Source organism: Lissotriton helveticus, chromosome 7 (assembly GCF_964261635.1).
Source record: "Lissotriton helveticus chromosome 7, aLisHel1.1, whole genome shotgun sequence".
Classification (NCBI taxonomy): Eukaryota; Metazoa; Chordata; class Amphibia; order Caudata; family Salamandridae; genus Lissotriton; species Lissotriton helveticus.
Genome location: NC_136068.1, coordinates 1,466,117,908 through 1,466,137,678, shown reverse-complemented (window position 1 = coordinate 1,466,137,678; position 19,771 = coordinate 1,466,117,908).

Here is a 19,771-nt window from a genome sequence, read left to right as displayed (position 1 = left end):
TCCCGATTATTCCCGCAAAAAAAGATTTAGCGTTCTTGCTATACAATGGGAAAGGAAGTAATCGAAATGTCTATTCAGCTCTCTAGAAGCCCCAAGGCGCAATTTGTTGCTAACACTACCCAGAGGACCAAAAATTGAGATACCAAGCAATGGAGAGTCTTTAAAAGTTATGTTCTTTTAAGCTATCAGAGTTTATATTGGTGTTTTGAGGATGAGGGCTGATCAATTAGTGGCCATCTGTTATTATATCCATGTAGAGTTGGAAAGCTAGCCCACTTGCTGCACATTTCAAGAACTGATTAATAGAATGTGATCAGACAAGTTAAATGAAGGCGTTCATTAACTATGTGTAGTTATTTTAATGAAGAGACTGCGATCACTTGATCAAAGCAAAGGGTTATCTGTGAAACACTGTGGAGCAATAAGGCAACTGACGTGTGCTATATGACAGCTACGGACGAACCTAGCTTTTCAGCCACCAACAGTTTAAGTATTAGCATAAAGTCTATACTTCGAAGGGTAAAGTTTAAAGCCAGGACTGTCTGTGGCACGGGCTGATGTCTAACGTCTGATCAGTGGTTAAAACTAGGGAAAGTTAAATAATATAGCAAACATACATTACAACTCGATGTTGAGACCGAGCGTCGGTGTGCAGAGAACCTTGGCAGGGTACTGGGTAAGCACTCGGTGACTGAAACTAGATCTCCAACCCCCGGCTCCTCCCGCCCCTACAGTAAGCGCTATTGTACCCCCGAACCCTTCTGCAGCCCCTGAAAAGACTCACTCTGAGGACTCGATTTCGATGGACATCTTGCAGCCTTCAGTAGGAGCAGTGCCAGCAGCTCAGAAACGACAACACTACACCAGGAATAAACTTCCGGCGCGTTCAATCACAACTTCCGCTTTTTGGCGACTTACTTCCGTTGGATCAAAACATGCGGGCGCTCTTTCTCACAAATGACTACAGCACGCACATCTCTATGGTCGTCCATGCGTTCTAAGTCAGAGCGGTCTAGTAAAGAACTAGAACGCTAACCTAAGCGGACATTTGATAAAATTGTTGAACTATGAAGTTATTTTAAAGTCCTGGGCGAAGGGTCTGCTCCGTCTTGGCTGTCCTGCAGATGCAGGGGATAAAGGAAACGAAAACAAGTCAGGTCCCGGGCCGGCCAGCCAATCACAGCGCGGCCCGGGAATGACGTCACGGGGTTGTCCCGGGCCGGCAGCCAATCGCAGCGCGGCCCGGGACAAAGGGGCGGGGCTTAAAAAAAGCACCAGAAACGCCCCCGAATCGCGTTTTCGAGAGAAAGCGCGATTGACAGCCTCTGCCTCCCAATGGCTAGCCTCCATTTATGGAGCTAGCCAATGAGAGGCAGAGGCGGTTCTAACATCACTACTGAAAACAAAAGATTTCGAGCTGGGAGGGGCTTTGCCCCTCGCCAAGTCGAAACCTAAAAAAGAGAGCTCCTGATTGCATTATATAAAAGAACTGATGTGCTTTTGGCTCTTGGTGTCAGCGGACACGCCGTGAGGGGAACGGCTACCTTCAATCCTACCTGCAGAAACAGTGAGGGCACAGGCTCTTGCTCCTTTGGCCCGCCGTTAGGGAAACGGCTCAAATCACCGACCGCCTACAATTCCCAGTAACCTTCCTGCAGGCGCCTTGTGCGGGTGTCATCAGTAGGCGCAGCCAGCCTACTTGAGTTCTCCATGCCTCCCACGGCGCGGGACGCGCCCGGGCGAAGCCCGGGCCAAGGGCGGGCGCGTCCTTGGCGTCACTGGCCGGAAGAGGCAGGGCAGGTCCATCCTCCTTGTTTTTTGTGGGAGCAGTTTCCAGTTATAGGTAATGTGGCCGAATCACCTTTGATTAGTGATCTATTCAACTTCCATCCCTCCGGTGCCAACCCTGTATCATGGGGAAAAGGAAGGACATGGAGGGAGGAGGGGAAATATCAAGTTGTGGTGCCAATGTTAAGAAAGAAAGGAAGGTGGTAAAAAACGCTGGAAGTAATTGTGTTATGGACCGAATAGACGATCTGATTGAGGATTGTGTGGAACTGCTAGTGGCTAAGCCAACAGTGAATATATCTGGAGGGAAACCACGGGATACCCCAAGGGAATCATCGGGGCGGAGCGACGAGAATGTTCCCATTGTTCCTGAAAGGTTCCTGACACATAATAATGGGAAAAAGGACAATAAGAAGGACAAGAAGCAAAAGAATTCTGCCCATGGATGTGTGTCCAAGCTGACTGACACCTCTGAAGTGACCCTCGCATTGAGGATGATTTAATTCCTTTTGTTATCGATCCTATTGTGGTCTGTTCCAATAGATATTCAGCACTAAATAGTGCCCAGGACGAGGCCTCCAGGGCTGGTCAAGACTCCAGGAATCAGTCCACATGTGCACCCCCCCCCCCCCCCCCGAGAAAGAGGCCAAATATTGCGATTTGGTATTTTTAGTACAATTACTGCGAGATGAGATTGCAAACATAAAAGTAACGATTGGTGAATTGTCAAGTAGGGTATGTGGTTTTATTTCTGACAAATGCCATTCATGTCTGTCCCTAACAAACCCTCCTGGTAATAATAATATGGGTCGAGATATTTGTACTACATCACTACCCCAGAGTCAAATAGAAGCTGATATCGAGGGCACTAAGATAGTTTCTCATTACAACTGAGATATGGGTGGAAGAATAGAAAGAGGGGGAAACAGTGCCGCAAAACCTTACCCCAGAATCCCCAAGGCAAGCGTAACATTGCAAGCGTTGATAGAGAGGGAAAGTACCCTAGGGAAAGTAGGGCTACAGGTCCCCTTATTGAGTCTGTCAGAGATAGAGATTATAGAACACCTAGTACTACTGCTGGTATTAACATAGGGCAAATGCACATGGAAGAAATGTGGGTGAATATCTCTCCGAAGCTTTATATGGTGAATGTCCCTCGGGTGGGGCCAGGGAGAAGTACGGAGGATAGTGAATCCCTAAAAAATAAAGTTATTCATTGGATTAGGCACATTAGAGGATGCCGTTCGGTGATTAGAGAAGACATCGCCATTACCCAGAGGCTTTCTTCTCGTGACTTCTCCTATGATTGTATTAAAATAACATTTAACCAAGTTAATATGGCTGAAAATCTCATCACCCAAGAATTTAGGACTTGTTCTCCGGACAGCTCAGCTATTCAGTTTAGATTGTCACCTCCCCCAAATTGGTTCAGCACCCGAAAAGGTCACTATGGTGAAAGAAGGGGGGTAACCTCGGGACTAGAGCAAAATGATTGACTACTGAAAGCTCCAATTGATTTCAAGGGAGATAAAATTGATAGTCAATCCCTTGTTACTAATAATGCTGATGGTATCATCATTGTACAAACAGTTGTAGAAGAAAGCCACTCCCATTCATTACCTATAATCCCTCCCCGACAGTCGGACTCTGCTGTTGCAGCTAGTGGCACTGAATTAGACAAATGCATAAAGGTGGGGGATACCTCTATTTCGTTTATATCATGGAACGTGACTGGACTCAAAGCTAAAATGATGACCCCGAGTTGGTTTGAATTTATAATCTTACACAATATTTGTTTGTTTCAGGAGACATGGCTCCTTGAACCACAGTATTGTGATGGCTTCTTAAACTTCCACATTGCGGCAACAAAGAGAAAGATAGGACACCCATCTGGAGGTTTGACAATATGGATTAAACAGGAGTCATTGTTAAATGTTAAGGAAATTCCTACCAAACATAAAGATATTCAGATGGTGAGGCTAAGTCAGGGCCTTTAAAAGCCCGTTGATATTTATAACATCTATGTAAGAGGTACTAGAAGTGGCAAATCAGCAACCTTATCTGCCCTCAAAGAACTTATCGAACAACAATCCAAGGACACGTATGTGGACCTAGCAGTTGATTTAAATACCACCTTTGAATGCTTAACTAGCTCTGATTGGCGCCTAATGGATGACGAAGATGAACAGTGGGGGATCCCAAAACTGGAATGACCACTTGTCAAAAAATGGACCGATGTGGCAGTCCATATTAATTCGATATGCCTAAATAAAGGACTTAGGGCAGCAAATGGCAGGACAACTAGTGACAGCCATGGTGAGAGCACTTTCAGACACCCACGTAGTAACAGTAGAATTGATTATATTCTTTTAAGTTTGGGCTTCTGGCAGTTTCTCAAGGATATGAGTGTAGTGTCCCGTATTGAGAGCGATCATGACCCTTTGCATATGATTGTAGTTTATTGTGGGTGGAATAGAGTAGAGTTGGGGCCGGATAATTTGGTCTGTCCAAATGTTGTTCCCACTAATGATTTGCGCCACCTGAAATGGGCACACATAGTTGATAATACAATGATTATGTCGCAAAAAACTAAAGATCTGGAAAAAGCTAGGAGTGAACTAGAGAGGCTAACGTCTAAGGAAGATGAACTACATCTGGTTACCCTAGCCCACGAAAACGTTTTTGCAGATCTAAAAAAACTATTTGTGAAACCTAACAAACAAAGGAAGGCACTAACAAGCCCCGCTAGGTGATACAATAAGGATTGTAGACAGGCACGCCTTGCTTTGGGCCAGGCACTTAAAAATAGATCAGGTACGTTAGTTCGTAGTGCAAGGCAAGCATATAAATCTACCCTGTTAAGGGCCAAACGCATATGGGATGAGTTAAAATGGCAAGAATTGAAGGAAGCTATTAACATGAAAAGTTCTAAACTTTTTTGGGATATAATCAAGTGGGGTCGTGGGGGCCAAGCAGCCCAGCCCCTAAACTGGGTTGCGCAGGATGACTGGGTTGAATATTTCAAACCCCAATATGCAAAGACTGTACTCGAATGTAATAAAAAAATTCCCAACTCTTATTCCAGCTGTGGAGATAGTGTTTACAATTGAGGAAGTACATGTAGCACTGGACTCCTTAACTGCTGGAAGGGTGCCAGGTCCAGATAGTACTTCTGTGGATACTTTTTTGCATAACAAGGATCTATGGGGCAGGTATATACTGCTCCTGGCTAATGCAGTAGCGAGAGGAGGCCCCATCCCAGGGTCTTGGAGTGGTGCGGTAATTATCCCGGTATTCAAGAAGGGCGACAGATCGTTTCCGGGTAATTACCGCCCCATTAGCCTGATTGACTCTATGCAAAAAGTGTTAGGAAGAATGGTCCTCAATAGAATTCAGGAATGGGAAATGCACCACAATATATTATCCCACTTTCAGGCGGGCTTAAGGACAAGTGTCAGCACGATTGACCAAGTCTTGCATTTTGCTATGCTTTATTGGAAAATTGTGCAGCTGGGGAAGGGTAGCTTATATGCAGCCTTTATAGATTTAAGGGCTGCATTTGACCTTGTACCACAATCTATTCTATGGTCTGTCTTAAAGGATAAGGGAATGCCTCCTGAGATCCTTGTTTTATTAGTGCGATTGCATGAAAAGAATTATGCTCAGATTAGGTGGGGTGCCCCTGGTAACGTCACTGCCTCATTCCCAGTTGAGAGAGGGGTGCGCCAGGGTTGTGTCCTGGCTCCAACCCTCTTCTCGTTATTTATTAATGGTATTGCGGATCTTATGATTTCAGCCAATATTGATGCTCCAGTGCTTGCAGGTTCCAAAGTTCCTATTTTAATGTTTGCGGACGACACGCTTATTATTTCAAAGACCCCAAGTGGATTACAGCAAGCTTTGACCATTTTTGAAAGGTTTTGTATCTCTGGGGGCCTCGAAGTAAACGAGTCCAAAACAAAATTCATGACTTTTAATCCATCACGAGCTTTTAAAGGAACAGTTTTGGTGAATGACCGCCCTTTGGAACGAGTGAAGGGGTTTAGTTATCTGGGCGTTCAAGTACAAGATGCATTGCAATGGAATCAACAGTCAGCCCTTAAACTTCGCCAACTTTCCGGTGCTTTGTGTTCTGAACATGTGAGGTCATTAACTAAACCAATTAGACCAGCCCTGGAAGTCTACGATATGAAGGTAGTTAGTTCTATCCTTTATGGAGCAGAACTTTGGGGCTTTGGCAATGTTACAAAATTGACTGTTTCAGAGAATAAATTCCTTCGCTGATTGATTAATCAACCTCAGAGTACCCTGATGGGTCCCCTTTTATATGACCTAGGTAGAAAGCCTCTGAATTATGTTACTAAATTGCGGCCAATTTTGTATTGGAGGAGGCTATGGACTACCCTTGAACTGTCAATTTATGCTACAGCTCTTATGGACATAATAAAGCATGATTCCTTCCACAAAATAAGTTGGTTGCATGGTATTAGGGGTATTCTTCTAGAGCTGGGCATGCAAGATCTCTGGCAAGACCCCTCAGGAGCTCGATTCCCATCGTAGAAAGACATTAAAGATAAATATTGGGTGATGGTTGCATTTAATACAATTAGATCCACTAATTCATCATTCTGACAGGGATCTTCCTGGATTTTAAAAACATCCCCGCATTTGAACCTTACTGGGATATGATAACAAAGCCGCTTGATAGAAAATGTATTTTCAAGTTCGAGCTGGCTCTGTACCTGTAAGAGCTTTCACTTCAAGGTGGTCTAATGATAATGTGTGTAAATGTCCTAGTTGTCCTGCTACTACGGAAACTATTGCTCACATATTAATTGTGTGCCCAATGTATTCGCCCCGCGAAAGATATGGCTAAAACCCATGTGCAAATTATTGGGCACAAGGTGCTGTGCATCTGCATTGAGAATACTTTGTTCCAGCACTGATCCGATTGTGAATGTTGCAATAGCATAATTTCTTGGGTGGTCATGGGCATTGAGGGCGAAAATGATTTTAGGATAAGTTTTTATGGTGAATTTATCTTGCTCATTTTTAATATTATCATGAATTGTGTCATATTATAATGACAAATCTCCTTTTTTCAATACAATTTTTAGTCCTTTAAACGATTTCATTGTATGTATGTTCGTGCTTTTATGACAAATGTTGAATAAAGCTGCTTTGACTGACTGACAGATTGGGAACCGTAGAGTGTCCGTCATACAAGCACCACCAGAAGAGAGGTATGTGATGTTGTTGGCGGGGTCACTTGGCCTGTGATGCCTGTGCCGGATGGGTGTGGTGTGTGTGCAAACCTGCCCTCAGGGAGTGGCTGTGACATGTTGACAACTAGACCAGTGACCTGCACACCACCAGCGATTATGCCTGCGACAGGTAGCAATGAGGGCCCCCTTCAGAGCGTAAGGCGAATGGTCTGGCCTGGCGTACGCCGGACCAGCACAGGGCTTGCAACAATGACTCGGGGGCTCTGGTCGCGGTTCAGTCCATGTCCGGACAAGGAAGTGACTGATGCGTGTGTCCCTGTTGTAGTCTCCACGGCACCCGGAACACAATAGGCAATGTGGCACACTGTGACTGGCATCCCACTAGTTGAGCACCATTGATGCAAAGGAAATCACTGTCCCTACATTCATTCACACATCAATGATGAAAGACGTGACACAGCACTGCGTTACTGGATGTTTATTGCACATCCAGTGTGGTGTTGCAGCAGGAGCGGTACAGGGCAATGCCAAGCAAACTGTACAACATGGGCCCATGGAGGGCCAGCCAGGGTCCATCCGGGGATGACAAGTACTGTGGGACAGGAAGGGTACAGTCCGCAGTCTGGTCGCAGTGTCATTGGTCATCAAACAGGTAACGGCAGTCCATGTCGCGGTCCAAGGTGAGTGCAGCGGAGTGTATCGGGGGTCAGTGGAAGGTCATGGGGACATGTGCGACACCAAGCAGAAACAGGCCAGGTGGCAGAAATGAATGCTAGTGCCTAATCCTTGTGACCACAGTCCCATCCACGTCCTCGAATGTGTGCTCAACCCCACCTGTGGCTGTTTCAGTACCGGCTGCGGCACTGTGTGCCACTGACACATCAGGGGCCAGAGGAGGATTCTTGGCCGCACTGTCTGGCAGTGACACATCAGGTGCCGAAGTGGATACGCCAGCCGCACTGTGTGCCACTGACACACCAGGAGGTGGAGATGTGGAGTGTGTGGGGGCAGCAGCATTCATCAGCACTACACCTTGTGGCAGCAATGCCATGATGAAGATCTGCAGGGCATGGTAGATCCCAGCTACATTTTGCTGATGTGCAGCGGTGGCTGCCATCCATTCCTCCTCCATCAGCACCAAGTCATCCATGAGCATGTGTGCCAGCTCATGGCTGGCATCGCTTGAGCCACTCTGAGCGGACAGGTGTTCTTCTTTCATTGTCATGACTCCAGTGATGTCAGTCAGGGCTCGTTGGAGACCATGGAGCAGGCCTAGACACCAAAGCATGGTGTCCATTTTGGTAGCCATGAGGTCGAACCCCTCTTGCACCTGCTCAGCCATCTCCCTCTGGCCCTCCAGTACACAGCTTTGGAAGACTCTGTGTTTTTCCTGAGGGTTCAGGGAGACTGACGGTGCCTCCTGCTGGGTGGATTGGGTGGTGGGTGGGGTCTCCTCCATGCAGCTGCGCTGCCCTGATCCTGGAGGTAAGTTGCGGATGATGTCGATGATGTCTAGGAGGGCTTGGGTGTCAATGCTGGGGGTGTCCTCCTTGTCATCAGTGAAGAGTGGCTGGGACTGCTCTGCAGGGGGTGTTGACGGTGACCCTGCAATGTGAAGGGGAGATGGGGTATTACAATGTGTCCACAAGTATGTAGCCACATGGTACCTGTTGACTTTCAGATTTTATGGCATTGTCCAATGTGACAGTCTGTAGATCAGGGGCATTACCCGGAGCCATTGTGGGTGTGCACTGTGCTCTGCTTGACCATGCATGTGTGCCATCATGGCTATCTCCACCCATCCCCCCAGTACCTGGTGGTCACTCACCCTGTAGCAATTGTGTTGTGTCCTGTCGAGCAGTGTCTGGTCCCCCGACCCTGGCCACAGTATCCACACTGATGACTGTCGACACCAGCTCCTCCATGTCATCCACCTCCAGAGTGGCGCTGGGCTCCCTCCTCCAGTCTGCATTGCTGCCTTCTGGTTGGTTGCGAGTTTCTCCTTGGTCTTCCACTTGATGTTATTCCATTGCCTCTTGACCTCGTCCATTGATCATGTACTCTCCGACGGCATTCACCTAGTTCACAATGTCCCGCCATATTGCATTTCTGATGCCCAATGACACGTTGAAGGTGACGAACAGTTGTTGATGGTGTTCCATCATCTCCGTGACTATGATCCTGTTCTACTGCGGACTGAACTTCGTGAACTTCGTCTTCCTCTTCTTCTTGTCCTTGCCCTTCCCTGTCCCAGAGTCCCGAGCTGGTCGTCTGGGGTGCTTGTGGTGTTGCACTCGTCCTCTGCGCCTGCTCTAACTGACTCCATGGTGCTTAAGTGTTGGTCAGTTTGTGTTTGTGTGTTTTCTACTTTTATGGAGATTTTTCCTGCCTGCCATGTGTGTGTTGCAGGCCTGGCGCTGCGTATTGCTGATTTCCTCATTGGCCCTTCGCAGGGTTTTTCGCGTTGAGGTTTGTGTTTTTATCGCCGTCGGGGTGGTTATATCGTGGAAACTGGCCGCAGTTTCGGTGGACTATCACATGGTACCGCCGTGTTGTGAATTCCATGTAATCACTGGGCTATTTTCCTGCAATAGGCTGTGATGTGTAAAGTTGCGTTCGCTTTTTTTGGTGTTGTGTAGCACACATTCTTGTGAATATACCCCTGAGAGTTTAAAAAAATTGTACCGTTCTGCATATAGTATTTAACTAAAACAGATACTTATTAGCAGTACTTATTAGAGGGGTTTGAAATTTTAACACATCTTGTTTTATATTATTATCAGTGGTTCCAATATTTTATTTTTTATACAGATTTTATAAATATGTAAATGATGAAGGTTTGTCTTATGTGTGCATTTTATTGATAATTCTGGAATTTGCACTGTATGACGAATAGGCTGTATGTATGCTTTTCATGTTTTTAACCGAAATAAAATGTATTTGACTTTGATAACAAGTATATTGTCGTTTAACTTTTCTCTCTGTCATGAAGAGTTCTGTTTGCGCGGGGAGAGCATCATAGCTGGTTGTCGCTGTAGCACGGAGAAGTCGGCATTGTAGTATGAAGATGCTGTCAGGCATCGCAGATGATTATTGTTGGAGCTTCATGTTGGCAGTTACCGTGGACTGTCAATACTGTTGAGCAAAGTGCAGAGGTCATGTTGCTGGTTTTAACTTGAAAGGTCTAGTTACCTGGAGCTTCACATTGTTGTTCAGTGCTGGCAGCAAGATCTTGGTGCAAACTAGTCTGTTCATGCTCGCCAAGATCCCAAATCTTCAGGATTTATCCTTTCTTTCGAGGAGGAGCTCAACTGATGCCACACCTAGGCTTCAGGACCAAGGAGGCACCTTTTGGTGATCAGGAACTGACTCCAGCAGAGGCCAGCAGGGCTCTGGCAGGTCCAGTTCCGTCAGATGGGCAGTTGCATGGAGGCCTTTAAAGCTTGTTGTCACTGTAGCTCATTATAGGAGGCCAGCTAACAAGCCCTTGGAGTCACTCAGATAGCTTGTGATGAAGGGGGCAGGTCCAGTCTTCAGCAGCAGGGCAGTCCTCTGGTAGCAGTAAAGTTCTTCTGTAGTATTCTTAGGACCTGGAGTGTACTAAACAGTGGGTTCTGATGGTTCTATTTTCATACCTCGTGTCAGTTCTGAAGTAGAAGAAATATTTGGAGTCCCCCCCCATACATAGAAATGTCTGGAATTTCCTGTCACCTTGACCTGGTCCAGGATGTGTGGAGTCACAAAGGCCTACTATAAAGTTCTTTGTTTGTGTGCTGAGGCAGTGCCTTTGAAGTACAAGTGGGGCAGTTCACAGCCCCCCAAACCCAATTCTGCTAAAGTGACCCATCCTTCCACCAACCAGTCCCTCTATTCTGTGGCTGTCTGGGAGAAATACACAAAGGCCAACTGCCAATTAAGTCTAGACATGTGACCCAAGAGCAGGCTGCACGCACAAAATGGTCAGAACAAGAAACGTCCAGCTTTCTAAGTGTCATATTCAGAATTGTGATTTATAAATTAACTTTGGCCTTAAAGAAAATTTTAAATTACATTTCTTTGTATAGTAAACATAATTTTTCTACCTCTTCCCAAACAATAATTATCACAAAATAAATATAATAAGGCACCCTAATGTTATCCCACGGGAAAGGTAGGCCACACAGAAGTTAAAAAATAATTTAAGAGTTTTTTTACTACCAGGACATGTAAAACTCAAAGTACATGTCCAACTTTTAAATACAATTCAATCTGCCCCATGGCTTGTTTGGGATGGGCAAAGGGGTTTTTTGCCATGCCAATTTGGCAGTTTAAACCACTCAACAAGATGCAATGGCAACTTTTGCCATGCCCAAAACTCCCTTTTTAATACATTTAAGTCACCCATAGGGTTAGCCCAAGGCAGCCTAGAAGGCAGGGTGAAATGCACTTAAAAAGTTTGAAATGTACTTAAGTTTTACAGGCCCAGGTAGTGAAAAAAATGTAAATTTGTTTTTTCACTACTGCAAGGCTTAAATCTCCAATAGGATGACATTGGTGTTACCTTATTACATTTAGTAAGCTGTATTTTCCAAACGGGAGCATGGAATTAGGTCATGTTTGGTGTCTTTAGAATATTAATGAAAACACGTAACTCATAGTGCTGTCAGATTTGGAATTATAATTTAGAAAATGGCACTTTTAGAAATGTTGTATTATCCTGCCTTTTTCAATTGGTGCCTGTCGCTGCTTCGCATGACTGGGTGTAATTGATAGTTGTGCTTTGTGTATTCCTCCTAGACAGCCACACAAAAGAGGGAGCTCTGGGGAACAGACGCATTGCCTCTCCAGAAGCAAGTAACTGACGCATCGTTCTCCCTGCGAAACCTTTGTTTATCTTGCGTGACACACCCAAAGGTACTTTGGGAGAAAAGGGTCACATTTACAATACTATTTCTCAGCCCGAATTTAATGCATTTAAAAAGTGTGTATTTGTTTGTGTATTTCCTCATTCCATTGCAGATTTTGGAGGAGTTGTTTTTCAGAAACACATTTCAGAAAACGACCAAATTCAAAAATAATACTACACAAATTGTGTAAGTACAAATCTTTGTTTGTTAGTCCTGACGAAAGCTCCATAGACCCCTAGGGCCCAGGGAGCTGAAACATGTCGACGATTTATGCATTATACTGCTAGATCCAGTAACTTGATCTAATGAGTAGTATTACATATTTTTAATTCTCATTGGAAATCAACCCAACATTAAAATTTCTCGGGTGGTTTTCCATTTTTTTATATTTTTTCCTTTTTTCAACAATTTATTTTCACACTTTCTTCATTCACTTCTCTGGACACTGCACCCCAGACCAGAGGCGCCTCGGGTTGAGGCTGGCAAAATCACTATTTTGGAGTATCCAATGATAACTGCCACAAACCTCAATGTGGGGCGGATGAAACAGATATACCGCACTACCACAAAAACATTGAGTTTTTTGAGGATACTCCAATAAACCCCTTTTTCCAATGGTCATAAGGTGTAACTAGTGTCCGTTTTTCATTTGATAAATCTACAACTTACCCTGGGGAAAGAAACGGATGTTCCAATCCCTTATCCCTCTTTTGATCAACTACTATCACATTTACAATAATCTTTGAACTAAGCTATTTCTACCATCTAAAAGTCATTTCTCTTAATACTGTGTAGTGGATTTTTGTCATTTGGATCTTGTGTTAAGTCTATATAAAGGATAATTATTTTTATAAAAACCCGTGTGGTGTTCATCTGTAGTGCTTTCACTGTATTACTGTATGTGTTCACAAATGCTTTACATGCTGCCTCTGAGATAAGCCTTCCTGCTCGTGCCAAGCTACCACAGGGTTGAGCAGGGGTTATTTTGGGAGTGTAGCCTCCTTAGCCTGATAGAAGCAAGGTTCCCTATTTGGACAAAGGAGCAAACCATTACCAACTAGAGAGCCCCAGTTCTAACAGTATTTCCATATCCAATCTGTTAGAAGGAGCTTTTGCCACCCAACCATCTTTATTGTCCACAACACTGATCACTCAGGGTGCTACTGGGTTCTTGTAACTAGAAGTACAGCTATATTGAAATGAACTTTCATGGGAAGTGGAGAATAACAGGAGGTTGAAGACAGTCATCTTACTCGAATATACCTCTGGACAATGCTAAGGTGATTGCGTAATTGAATGTACTCATCAAGGGAAACTTTGATGTGAGATATCTAGATGGGTACCATGAAGATGAGTTTCGGTTCTTAAGTAAAGACATCACTCGACATGCTGTGAAGGCACATGAAAGATTTGCTGAATTAGCAAATCAATGCAATATAGATTTATCTAAGAGTCATGTCTTACAGAAACGGTTTAAGGAAATACTCACTAGCATGAGAATTCCTGAACACATTAGAGAATTGGTTGTTAGTATACAAAAGTGAAACAATCTGGATAAAATAAGGGACAGATGGATTAAGAATCAATTGAAGAGGAAATCAAGGAGGCCACTGAGGATATAAGAAAAGTGGCCCCTCAGAATGATACTGATGCAAGTTTTCCCCTTTAAGGGAGGTGCATGGTGGGGGATATCTGCATGTTTCCTGGAGATGGGGTGATCTTGCCACGCTTAGGAACCAGTTCCCCAAATTTAGGAGAAATCCCAAATTATGGTATACACAGGTTGAGCAAATTGTGAAGATTTTGAAGTTGTTGTGGGGAGATTTAAATGCCTTTTTGAACATATTGGCTCCTACTGATTTGTAAGCTAGTTGCTGGCATGGTAATGTCTTATCTGTTACCTACATGCCCTGCTGTTACACTTGTGCTTTTGCCTATTTTAGATAAAAACTTTATTTTAGCTTTTAGCCCGTATTTTGTATTTTAACTGACTGTGCATTGATTTTACTGCTTTTTGCATCTGATGTGAGCTGGGAGGTGGGGAGTGATACTTTTGGGTTCTCTCCACTCATGTTCGCACATAGAGCGACGCCCTTCTTGATTGGATGTGCTCTAGCCTACATGCTTAAAAGCAGAGGCACTGGGGGACACGTGCCAAAGGCAAGCCTGTATGTGCCCATCAGCGTTGCCAAGGGACCCGGTGCTGGCCATGCTGCCGGTTCGACTGGGGCTCTTGAAAGAGCGTACAGTATGAAGGCACTATGCTTTGCAGCATTGGTGTGACTATGAATTGCACAGGTAATGTCACTGACCTGGGGATGCATATGTTTTTACATGTGTGCATTGTAGTTGGCTTCTAACTCATGGCATCAAGAGGTCTCCTATGAAGGCACATTGCTGGAGGCTGGAGAGAACTTCAAAGCTCTGTTGGCTAAAACACGTTCCTTGTAGAAACGCGAATCTCAGATCTTTGATCTTTTACAAGTATCACTTCCTGAGCTAATTTTTCTCATGGAAACTTGCCTCACACCATTTTCGCACCCCCTTTGGCAGCAGCTATTCCCCCTGGTTAAAAGATTCTTCGGAGGGACCTCCAAGAAGGCAAAGGAGGGACTGTTGATATTATTTTTAAGCAATAATATGGATGCAATATGCTCTCATTAGGAGAGTTGGAGGGCGCAGAATATCTAGGCTTTCACTGCTCTTTATCTGCACAGCAATCCTTAGCAGGAGCCCCGATATGCAGGCCCCCAGTCCCTGAGGGCTCTTTCTTGAGCTCTATTAATGAGGTGATGGCACCTCAGATCCTCAAATACAGTCATTTTAAGGTGTAGGGTGATCTTAACATCCAAATGGACATACCCACTGAGCCCAAGGCCATTTCCCCATCTGAATCTCTTTCAATTCTCAACTTCATTCACTATGTTTTGCATCCTACAAACAATAGAGGTCACACCCTCTACCAGAACTTTTTTAATGTAGAGCTTGAGGTAGAATTGCCTCTACCTCTGGCATGGTCTGTCTAACCATTGCCTTATAAACTTTAGGGTGTCCAGTTGGGTAAGGTGCAGATGATAAAATATATCTTTTAGTGAAGTTGGTTTTAATATTCTGTGTTTGAAAATACTACTTTTAGAAAGTAGGTATTTTCAGGCCTGCCTCTGCTAGGTTGTGTATTCCTTGTCTGGGTTTGTGAGTGACAGGGATGGAGTATTCCAGGAGACAGGCTGGGGCAGCCCAGTGGTGAATAGAGAGATCTGCATATGGATGGGAGGGAGGAGTTGCACCTGGGACCTGAATAGGGCTGGGCCTTCCCTCTACAATGCTGGCTCCACCTCCTGTGGCTTGTCTGATGTCTCTGCCCTGCACTGTGAAAGGAGAGAAGGAGTCTTGTCAACAAAGTGCCCCTTGAGCTGTATTTCCCCTCCCTGTGCTGGCTTCACCTCCTGTGGGGCGGCTGATGGCTGATGTCTCTGCCCTGCACAGTGAAAGGAAGAAGAGAGTCATGTAAACAAAGTGCTCAGGAACTTGTTTGGACTAGGCAGAGGCCTCTCTGCCTTCAGAGAACAAAGGATTTGGGGTATAAATATCGGGACCCTGATCCCAAGAGATTAGATCACTTCTGGAACAAGAAACCTTTTGCCAAGGAGAAGAACCAAGGAAGCTGCCCTTCTGCCAATGGGCTGTTTGCTGGGGTGGCCTGCAGTGGTTGCTTCATTGCCAAGGAAAGGAGAATGAACTTTTTAAGGACTTTCATCATTTACAGAATATTCTCCAAGTGCTTGAACTGTGCTTGCCTCCTGCTGAAGTCTCAGGGACAAAAGACTTCATCTCCAGCTCCCCTCTGAATTTCCTTGCTGGGAATTCTCAACTCCAGACATTTGCGTGTCGCTGGGAGGTGGAAACACGACACATCAAGAGGAAACGTGTCACCGCCGCAGCTGAAATCATCGCATCACCGGAGAAGCGAGCCTTCGCCGCATCTCCCTGGAAGCGTGTGTTCATCGAAGCTGCCTGCTGTCGCATCACCGGAGAAGCGTGACGACATTGAGAGAGTTGCCATCGCATCACCGGAGAAGCGTGTCACAGGGCCTATCGTGGCTCCAAAGTACAGAGTTGTCGCAAGGCTGCCAGGCCGTCTATGCATCGTCATCGTATCACCGCATCAAGGGTGCCATCTTCTCGCATTGCAACCGGATCATCGCATCAAGGCGCCATCTTGCGCACCGCTACGGGCCCGCAGGCCGAGAATCTACGCATCACCTCCGCACCGGTAAGGATCAGGACGCATCCCCTACTCTGCGCAATCATTGAGGCACGACACATCCTTTCCCCGGATAATGAAACTGATGCATCTCCGCTTTTGTGAGCCTTTTGTTCATTTTGCATTACACGTCCAGGTACTTTGTTGAGAACTTTGTCGCATTTCTCATCAACTTGAACTAAGCAACGTTTATCATCTTTAAGTAATCTTAAGTGTAGTATTGTGGATTTTTGTTGTTTGTGATCTTGTGTTAAGTCTATATAAAGAATACTTACTTTTATAAAACCTGATCTAACAGGTGCACTTAACATAAACATTCCTGGGCAAACGCCTTACAAAACTAAACTTCACTAAATAGCCATGTACCTGACCCTTGATCCCACCCCTCGCCTAAAATTTTCTTTGACCCCACCCCCACCCCTACATTACAACCGTACAAAATACACAGCAATGAACACAATAATAACCCTTGAACTTCCAACCCTCCGATAAACAACTTCCCCCGCCTGCTTCTTTACCACCGTCAAACCCAGATCATGAGTAACCTAACTATAACTTAACTTGCCTACCCTTCCATATCGATAATCTAACTTCAACAATAACCAAAAACATCTGTCAACCCTGAAAACTTCACATAACCCCACCTCCCAGAAAGAAGGGGGGTCGTTAAACTACCCCCCTTTCTGCCCCCCCAACTAGGCTGGCCGCTGTCACTCTACTCACAATGCGCCTGGACTTTTAAACACCTTGCCAACACTCCTCTAATCTCTAATTAATAGAGGTCCATGCCAAGTAGTGATACATGCACCCTGTCATCTCTAAAAAACTCAAATGCTTCAAAACGTAGCTCCCTATGCTAAACTCTTCCAAAACCAAGATGCCGGCAATACTGTGACATTTCTGAAATGATCATCCTCCGTGCCCTGTCAATGGCCCTCCAGTTCACAGTACCCCTCCACACCCTGCGCGGAACCAACTCTGTCCACAACATGTGGAAACCTGCCCATTGTTCTTTTAAACTCAACAAATCCTTCTTCATGGCCCTCATCAACACCACACCCTTTACCTCACACAAATCGTTCTCACCCAAGTAAATCAGCAAAACGTCTGGGCACCGCCCCTGTACCATGCATCTATTTAGGCACGGTAACAATTTCTTCCAGTGCATCCCACCTTTGCCTTTCGAAACAATATTAAAAAAACGGCCATTAAACCCCAACATTGCCCTAAAATAGCACCGGCATGCCTGGACCTGTGCCCATTTGATTAAAGAGTGCCCCACGATCCACATGGTCATTTCTTTCGCTTGGGGCCCGGCCACCGATCCTGTAACAAGAAAAAAGGAATGAGACTCAAACCAAAGAGGATGACCCATGCGCCTTCACCGCACTCTGCCTCATGTAGCAGCAGTAACAGTCTGACGACTAGTGCCCCAACCTCATGATGTCCCCCCGAGACCAACCCCTATTATATTCCTCCATTGCAACCCCAATCCTGAAGGAGTGTGTCCCATAATCCGCCCGTCTATTCCCATACTGCACAAAGCCTTCTGGAACACCATACTCAGCTGGTAATCCGTCACCCTCTTCCCATTCTCACGTTGAAAAAACGCTCCCGTTCCCACACTTTGTGACAGAGCATGCCATCGGTGTGCCCAATTAAGGGGGCACGTTGCGGCTGGCTCCGCTGCTTGTAACCGGACCCCTTTGCCCAAACCCCTCTGGTCCATTTTTGAACTGGCCAACCAAACATGTATCCCTTCATCCCCTATCACCACATCTTCACACCGCACACCTCCTTTGATCTTGTTGCCCAGAAGCTCAGACACCCGGAATGCCCCAAAGAATATCCACACCATAAGAGTTGAGAATAGACAGGCCTCAAAATCATCCTTGCAAACCACCGGCAACGCCTCAAGTATTCGAGATAGCTTCCGCCAGGTAAGAAGGTTACGCGCCGCAATCTCCCCCCTTCTCCCTAGCCCAACCTTCCCCTGCTGTCGGAGAGTAACCACATAAGAGTTTCCCCATAAAGGCAATGCCCACCAACTTCCCCGCAATAGTAACTTTTGTATGGCCCTTTTCAATGTGTACCAGAAAGAACTGAATCACAACCTCCAACCGGCGCCAGACCTGAGTTCTCTTGCAAGCCCCGATGCCAAGAAATCCCTCCAGGCCAGATTGTATGCTGTCCATGTAGAAGCCGACAAGGAGCCTACTACCAGTTGTAGCACCCTAAAGCATCAGCTATGTCATTGTCCACACCTGGTATATGCAAAGCCCTGAAAGCAATGTCATGTCGGTGGCAGCCAAGCACAAAAACCTGCAGCAATTTTAGAATTTGTTCACCTCTTGCAGACTGCCTGTTAATGACCTCCACCACCGCCATGTTATCCACCAGAAACAAGACATTCTTATGGGCCACCTCGCCGCCCCACAATGTTATTGCCACCAGTAATGGAAAAAGCTCCAGCAAAGCTATGCTCCTCCCACCATCTTTCCACTGCTGTGGCTACTGCTCGGCGCACCAAACGCCAAATCCTTCGCTGCCTTCTGCGTCAGAAAATATCTGGACATCCTCCTCCCTGCCCAATGGCACACCATTGAACGACTGCAGAAAAACTTTCCAAATGCGCAAATCCTCCTGCACCCCTGCTGATAAGCGAACATGGTGGTGAGTTAAATGCTGACCTGCAAGCGCCCGTCCCAACCGTCTGCAAAATGTCCTCCCTGCTCTGACCACACTGCATGCAAAGTTAAGATGACTGAGAAGCACCTGTATTTCCTTCACTGTCACCTTTCCCTTGGACAGCATTCCGTCCAACAATTGCAACATTTTTACTTTCTTGTCATCTGGCAAGCAAGCCCGCATTGCTACAGAGTCAATCTCAATTCCTAAGTAGGACATGGCCGTTAAAGGACTCATTGTCTTCTCAGGTGCCCAGGAGCTCATGGAAGGTGTCCAGGGCTGCCTGGCACTCTGTGGAGCCCGGTGAACCAACAAAGAAGAAGTTGTCAAGGTAGTGCGTCACCAATGTATGACCGGCGTGTCGTGTGAAGTTCCACTGCAAAAAAGTGCTAAAGCATTCAATTAAAGCACATGACATAGAGCAACCCATAAGTAGAGCTTTGTCCACGCACCATTTCCCCTTGAAATGAATACCCAGAAAATCCCACTCATCTGGGTGGACTGGAAGCAACCGGAAAGCCGACTTTATGTTACACTTTGCCATCTCTGTAGTCGCGCCCGCGACATGGCCACGTCAACTGAGGAATAAGAAACTGAGGCCACCTCCTCATCAATGAAGTCATTAACTGATGACCCCTCAGGCCTAGAAAGGTGCTGAACCAGCCTGTATTGTCCTTCTTCCTTTTTGAGCACAACCCCGATCGGTGATATGATCAGGTTTTCTGTTGGCCAATCCTCAAAGGGGCCCGCCATTCTCCCTTCGGGCACCTCCTTTTCCAATTTCTCTTGCACCACTACCCCGTGTTCCACTGCTGATTTCAAGTTGTCTGCCTACCAAATGAAAGCCCTACTGAAACCCTTCAATCAAAACTTTTTCTGCTCCCCGATCCCCATACCGCCTTAGACCCTCCACCAGTTTC